Consider the following 8,285-nt stretch of genomic DNA (forward strand, 5'->3'; position numbering starts at 1 on the left):
TCTCAACTTAGAGGTAGCAAGTGGAAAAAGCACCAATTGGTATATTTTGCTGATTCTTGTGGTTAAATCTTACCCCTACAGTGGGTTTCCAAAGGTGATGTCGCTCAACACAGATTTGGGAAGGAAGAGATGGGCACAATGAGCTCCTGCCAGCTGATAACAGTAGAACAGCACCGTGTGAAGGGCATGGAGGGACATGGCCCCCTTCCCCATGCCCTTCCCTGGACCTGCTCTTCTGGTGTTGGGGCAGGGAGTGTCAGAGGCGTATGAACCAGAGCAACTCCATCTTGAATAGGAGCTGGGTAAAATGAGGCTGAAACCTACTGGGCTGCATTCCCAGATGGTTAAGTCATTCTAAGTCACAGGATGAGACAGGAGTTCGGCACAAAATACAGGTCATAAAGACTTTGCTGATAAAACAGGTTGCAGTAAAGAATCCAGCTAAAACCCACCAAGACCAAGATGGCCACAAGAGTGACCGCTGGTCATCCTCACTACTACACTCCCATCAGTGCCATGACAGTTTACAAATGCCTTGGCAACATCCGGAAGTTACCCTATATGGTCTAAAAGTGGGAGGTGTGAATAATCCACCCATTGTTTAACATATCACCAAGAAATAACCATAAAAATGGGCAATCAGTAGGCCTCGGGGCTGCTCTGCCTATGGAGGAGCCATTCTTTATCCTTTTACTTTCTTAAAAAACTTGCTTTCACTTGACTCTATGGACTCACCCTGAATTCTTTCTTGAGTGAGATCTAAGGGGGTCTGGATCAAGGCCCCTTTTCTGTAACAGGAGGACAATAAGAAGGCCAAAGAAATTTCCAGATTGAGCAATTACATGATAGTGGGACTGCTCGTACCAGCAGTTCCAAACCACCACCCTTTGATTCAGCCAGAGTGTCACCGTAGCTCATTAGTGACCATGCAATTATTTGACATGTTATTGCATTCTGCCTTTATTTAAAAGAAAAGAAAAGAAAACTACTGGAAAGTAAGAATTAAAAAGTCTTCTATGGAAGATCATTTCCACAGAATGATCTTCCAAATGATCTTCACCAATATTGATGCTGGGGGCTTTTTCTTGGCCATCATTCAGCCATTTTTTTTCCCTCTCCTCCCCTGTGATAACATCCCTCTCCCTGAGCAATGTGCATGCCTCTCACCCACTGGATGGGGAGGCAAGCAGGGAGCAAGGAGTAATGCTTCAAAGACATTCTCGTGGATCTGTGGCCATAGGAAGCACATGTATCGTAAGTTTCATGTGCTTGAAAGATGTGACATGCCAAAACTGGTGAATGAAGATTCACTTCAAATCAGATGTCTTAAACACTTAATCAGATACACAGCAAGGCTGTGTATTTTGTCAATGTTTATTATTGATATAAACTCTTAAGGAAAGCGATGTGTACTTCTTTAAGAAAATGTAATGACTCGCTCTCTCTGCTCAGCCCTAGGCCAGCTTAATGAGGAAATACTAGGAACATTCCCATGTAGGTCAGAAACAAAATGTCAAGACTGTCTACCTCCGCCCCTTTCAATTATTTAACATCATTCTGGGATACTAGCCAATGCAATCAACTGGTGGAAAGAAACTGAAGAATAAAAATTGAACAGAAGAAGATACAATTATAATTCTTTGAATTATAAGATTGGTTCACATGAAAAAACTAAGAGAGCCAAGTGAAAAACTATTATAAACAAAAAGAATTCAGTAAGGGAGTTGGCTACAATTTTAACAGATAGAAATTAATAGCCTTTATGTATACAACCAACCAATAATTAGAAGGAAAAACAAAAGAAATGACCCTATTTACAATGGCAATAATAAAAAATCCCTAGGAATAAGCTTAACCAAAAATTTACAAGCTATGTTTAAATTGCCATTTAAATCACCAACAATTCAAAGAATTTATCCTATAGGCACGGTCACATATGAGAAATAACACCTACATTGAAGACTTGTTTATAATAGGAAAATTCAAGACAGGAAAAAGAACTTGGAGAAAATGAAAAGCCTACTATGTTCTTGATAGGAAGTCTCTGTGTCATAAAGATATCATCAGTTCTCCTTAAGTTAGTCAACACATTTAACATGGTTCCAAGTAAATTCCAATTGGAACTTTTTTTTCCTTTCTTTTCTTTTCTTTTTTTTTCTTTTTTTTTTTTTTTTGAGACGGAGTCTAGCTCTGTCGCCCAGGCTGGAGTGCAATGGCACGATCTCGGCTCACTGGAAGCTCCATCTCCCAGGTTCACGTCATTCTCCCACCTCAGCCTCTCGAGTAGGTCGGACTACAGGCATCCCCCACCATGCCCGGCTAATTTTTTGTATTTTTAGTAGAGACGGGTTTCACCATGTTAGCCAGGATTGTCTCGATCTCCTGACCTCAAGATCCACCTGCCTCAGCCTCCCAAAGTGCTGGGATTACAGGCGTGAGCCGCCGCGCCCGGCCACCAGTTGGAACTTTTTAAGTGAACAAGTTGATTCTAAAGTTTCTATGGAAAAACAAATAAGAATAGCCAGGAAAATAATGAAGTGGAACTGTCCCTACCAGGTATTTAAACATAAAGCTACTAAACAGTATGATTCTAATACATAAACAACAGACCAAAGACACTGAACTGAAATAAAACCAGATACATGGAGGAAATTATTATATAATGATAAAGATAGAATTTTAAATCAATGTGGAAAAGATAATGTTGGATTAACTGAGAGGTCATCTGAAAAAAAAAAAATAGAGCCAAACATCATATCTTACACCAGAATAAGCTACAAGTGGCACAAATATGTAAATGTAAAATTTTAAATGAAACCATAAAGGCAGAAGAAATCACAGGAGAAGTCTTTTCACCCAAGGCAAGGAAGGCCCAAGTATGACACAAAAACCCAAAACCAAGAAGAAAAAGCAGATTAATTCTATGATATAAAATTTAAGATTTTAGTATTTTCAAGACAAGAATCATCACAAGCAAAGTCAAATCCACATGACAACTTTGGGAGAGGGGCAATGGGGGAGCACATGTAATTCTTGATCTGCAATCAAATGCTCTACCCCGAGCTATACCCCCAGGCCCAAGCACATGTAATTCATATCTCAAACAAACAAGTCATTTTTCTAATATACAAAGAACTCCTACAAATCAATAACAAAAAATGATAGAGCAAAAGAAAAATAGGCAGCCCACGGATAAGCAAAACAATGAAACATGAAAAGGTGCCCAACTGCAAATGAAATGAATGTTGCTAATCGGCTCACCGTAAAATTGCCCAGAGCGATCAGAAGTGTCCTTAAAAGTGGCAGAAGCGGGGAGAAGAGAGTGAGAGATGTGGCAACGAAAGCAGAGTCAGAGAGATGCATTTATAATGAAAACAGTGCCCATGAAAAACCACACTTAGATGCCATTTTTTATCTTTCAGACTGGAAAAGATCAGAAGGGCTTTTTTTTTTTTTTTTTTTTTGAGACGGAGTTTCGTTCAGGTTGCATGGCTCACTCCTGTAATCCTAACACTTTGGGAGGCCAAGACAGGTGGATCACCTGAGGTCAGGAATTCAAGGCCAGCCTGGCAAACATGGCGAAACCCCGTCTCTACTAAAAATACAAAAAATTAGCCAGGCGTGGTGGCAGGTGCCTGTAATCCCAGCTACTCGGGAGGCTGAGGCAGGAGAATCGCTTGAACCCAAGAGGCAGAGGTTGCGGTGAGATCAAAAGTTCTAAGACAGACTTTGTTGGTAAGGATGTAAGGAAAGAAGCACTGTCACACACTGCAGGTCAAAATGTACTAGTACAACCTCCGTGGATGCCAGCTTAGCAATACCTAGTAAAAGTCACAAGTACCCTTTATGTATCAATTCTAATTCAAGGAATTTACTCCACAGGCATACTTGTACATAGGAGAAATAATGCATGCATTTAAGCATTATTTACACAAAGAAAAATCACATATGGACCAAATGTCCATTAATAGGCTACTAGCTATATGCAGCTGTAAAAAAAAAACAATTTCTTGCATTTTTAAGGGAAAAAAGCCCATAACACACATGCATATATAGTAAAAAATTTAAATGTAATATGAATATAATCATGTATATCCATAGTTGTTTGCATGAAGAGAACTGAAACACAAGAAACCAGTACTCTTGGTTGCCTTGGGGTACTAGAACTAGGTGTTGAGGACAGAGCTTTGACAGAGAGTCTTTTCAATATATGTTACTTTGTGCCTTTCAAATTTTGCAACCTTATGAATACCTTTTCTAAAAATAAATTTTAAATTGCGCCTAAAAGAGAATAACTATTTGGGATTTTGCTATTTTGAGCCCTCTAAAATCAGAGCACCTCCTCTGCCCATAGTTCTAAGTCTGCTCTTTCATTTTCTCACACTCAACCTTTTAGCAAGTTTTCAGGAACATTTTATATGAAGAGGGAACAGCCTGCACATCAGTGTTGCAGACGTTAGTCTCTTTTCAAAATACAGACATCTCCCCCTTACATGGAGCGATTTCCCGTGGATCTTCACTAGAGGTGGATTTACTGAGAAAGATCTCTCACATGCACAGACTTTTTCTTGTGGTCAGGTACTTTGGTAAATTTGCAAAGGTAAGATATTTTAACCATGAGTTGTTAACACTCATGTCTCTTTTAATTCCCCTTCATTCCCTTCCCCTTAGTGGAATGCAGTGAGTCTGCAAGCCTTTTAGGGATCCCACTAAGCGGGAGTTAAGCTGAGGCTTCTCGTAATTTGAGACTAAGAGACACACTTCTGCATCCTTTTGTAGTCTTTTCCGTGCAGAGTTAAATTGTGGTTGGGGGTCACGGTGCTAAGAATGGCTTCCAGGAGAGCCCATCAGGCCTCGCACTCGGCCTCCCCTGTTAAGATGCAGCGCAGGGGAGTCACACTGGCATCAGGGAGTATCCTCTGGCACCATTACCGGGCATCGCAAACACTTGAGTGGTGGAAGAGAAAGAAGGTTCGAAATGTCTAAGACCAGAAGCTTGTCTGGGGAAAATCCTTCCAATCCTAACACATGTAAAACTGTGAGCAGATTCAGTTCTGTTAAAGACAAATAAAAGCCCACATTTGAGATATACCCCGAGTCCAATGGCCCATAACCACACAACCAAAACATAAGTCATTCCGATTTCCTTGAAACGCTAATTCTAATCATAAACACAACATGTAAGTTTTACATCCTTGTCAATATGTTTCAATGAAATTAAACTAAACAGCTATGGACAAATCAGTTTAAACAGCTCTGTTTGCCCTAAATAAAGGTAATATATAACAGCAAATCATTTAAAAAAGGTCAAAATACATCCTCCCTATGCTTTACAAACTGTAATGTAACTGTTGTAAGGCAGGCTTCTTTTTTGTTGTTTTTTGCTGTTGTTGTTTGTTTGTTTTGAGACAGAGTCTTGCCCTGTTGCCCAGGCTGGAGTGTAGTGGCACAATGTCGGCTCGCTGAAACCTCCGCTTCTTGGGTTCAAGAGATTTTCCTGCCGCAGCCTCCCGAGTGGCTGAGATTACAGGCATGTGCCACCATACCTGGCTAATTTTTGTATATTTATTAGAGATAGGTTTCACCATGTTGGCCAGGCTGGTCTCGAACTCCTGACCTCAGGTGATCCGCCTGCCTCGGCCTCCCAAAGCACCAGGATTACAAGCATGAGCCACCGCGTCCCACCACGGCAAACTTCTTACTACTTGGTTTGAAGTCTCCCGGATCAAGATCTATACTTTTTGTATGACAATAAACTTTAACATTTTTTCTAACTTAATCTGATTTTATTTTAGACAGTTCTCCACAGATGCCGAGTAAAATAGAAGTTCTCTCATTAGGAATATACTCAGTATTAAAATATATACAAATATAAACGTACCATGCATTTTTTTTCCTATGGGAATTACATGGAAGATAATTCATTAGAATTCCTTTGTCTGTAACACATAAACCTATAGCTAATAATACAAATAGTTTGTACTTCAGTAGATGAAGTCACATGGTTTATACATCCTGACTGTCAATTAAAAATTTTTTTGGTCAACCTTGCTAGAGGAAAGTCTGAATTATCTTTCTAATCTCTCTACAGAAAAGGATATTACAAAATTATCATTACAAAAAATGGATAACGGCTGGGTGCAGTGGCTCACACCTGTAATCCCAGCACTTTGGGAGGTCAAGGTGGGTGGATCACTGGAGGTCAGGAGTTTGAGACCAATAGCGAAACCCCATCTCTACCAAAAATACAAAAAAAAATTAGCCAGGTGTGGTGGTTCACACCTGTAGTCCCAGCTACTTGGGGAGGCTGAGGCAGGAGAATCACTTGAACCCAGGATGCAGAGGTTGCAGTGAGTCGAGATCATGCCATTACACTTCAGCCTGGGGGACAGAGCAAGACTCCATCTCAAAAAAAAAAAAAAAGAAAAGAAAAGAAAGAAAATAAAATTTAAATTTAAAATGGATAACAAGTATGCAGCCAAAAAATTGAAGCTAAAAGTATTAGGGAAGCGTGTCAGGTACTTAGCTTATTAACATAGGTTTTCCTGGATTTTGTATATCATGCTACTTGTCAGATATTTCCAATCTGTAATTTGTTGTGATTTCTTTTCTCATTCTAAGTATTTATTTTCTTATCTAATTTATTTTAATATTTTCTATTCTTTTTTCTATAAAGTACACCCCAAATTATTTAAACTTCAGGCCCCACAAAACTTGGACCCATACCAGGTATTCACTATCAATTTAAAATTTGAACTTGTCAATCTCCCACATAAAGATTAGAACTAGTAGAGCAGGGTGATTTTTATAGTATACAGGGTTTTTTACACTAAAGACACGACATCCAGATCAGCCCAGTAACCTGAGCTAATGAAAACTCTGGAAACAAAGCCCTGTCTCTAAATCCCCCATTAACTCCCTTTTAAACCTTTGTCTCTTTGGGGAATGGAAAACAAAAATAGGTTTTTCCCCAAAATCTTCCTAAGCCTCAGTCTGCTAATCCTCAAGTGCTGTCATTCTCCCAACATGCTCAAGGCCTCAGTGAACTTCTCATTTTACATCTTAAAAGTGGAGAATTAATTATAAGACTTCATTCACTCAGTGATGGAACCTCTGCTGAGTGACACACTTTGCAGTCTCATTTGGAGGGCTTGAAATTAACCCAGCATGTGCCACACAGCTCCTGAATTCTCAGGCTGCACAGCTGCTGTGCTGCTTTGGGTTTCATTACATGGGAGGCTTTTCCACCTGCTGGCTATGTCGCAAAACCCAATCTGTCCTAGCAAGGCTTTTTTTGTTCAGTTATTGAAAGTTTGGTTTTTAGCTGTAAGCCGAAATCTATATGAAAACCTCAACAGACGAGGGGGGAGGGATTGCATTGGGAGTTATACCTGATGTAAATGACGAGTTGATGGGTGCTGACGAGTTGATGGGAGCAGCACACCAACATGGCACAAGTATACATATGTAACAAACCTGCACGTTATGCACATGTACCCTAGAACTTAAAGTATAATTAAAAAAAAAAAGAAAGAAAGAAAACCTCAACAGACAATAATAGCAGAGGTTGGCCAGGCACAGTGGCTCATGCCTGTAATCCCAGCACTTTGGGAGGCTGAGGCGGGTGGATCACCTGAGGTCAGGAGTTTGAGACCAGCCTGACCAATATGGTGAAACCCCATCTCTACTAAAAATACAAAAATTAGCCCGGCATGGTGGCATGTGCCTGTAATCCCAGCTACTCAGGAGGCTAAGACAGGAGAATCGCTTGAACCAGGGAGGCGGAAGTTGCAGTGAGCTGAGATTGCACCACTGCATTCCAGCCTGGGCGACAGAGTGGGACTCTGTCTCAAAAAAATAAAAAATTATAGTAGAGGTGGTTGTTGTTCTTCTTTGCATTTGGAGAAAAAAAGTTCCCCTTATATTCCTGGCAACTACGGGAACGCATGGTTCAACTCTCCCTTGCAGAGAGAACTTGTTGCAGGGAGTATAGCTGGCTGTCAGCTGCTGCTCCTTCAGGATGCAAAGCAACTCACACAAGGCCATGCTCTCCCTGGGCTGTTCCCAGACAATGACTGGGCACAGTGGGATTTTAGAGCTAGGACATTCCTGCCCAATGCAGGATCCTCTAACAAGCAGTCTTTGCTCTGGGGTTCCCCATTGCTAGCCTAGACTTTCTCACAGTTGCAAACTCTCAAGCTCTTCCTACCCAATCTTTTCTCCTTCCCTTTCTCCTCTCCCAGGTGTCAGGCCAGTACTACAGTCTGATGACTCTCTGCACCTCC

The sequence above is a fragment of the Papio anubis genome, chromosome 15, assembly GCF_008728515.1.
Source record: "Papio anubis isolate 15944 chromosome 15, Panubis1.0, whole genome shotgun sequence".
Classification (NCBI taxonomy): Eukaryota; Metazoa; Chordata; class Mammalia; order Primates; family Cercopithecidae; genus Papio; species Papio anubis.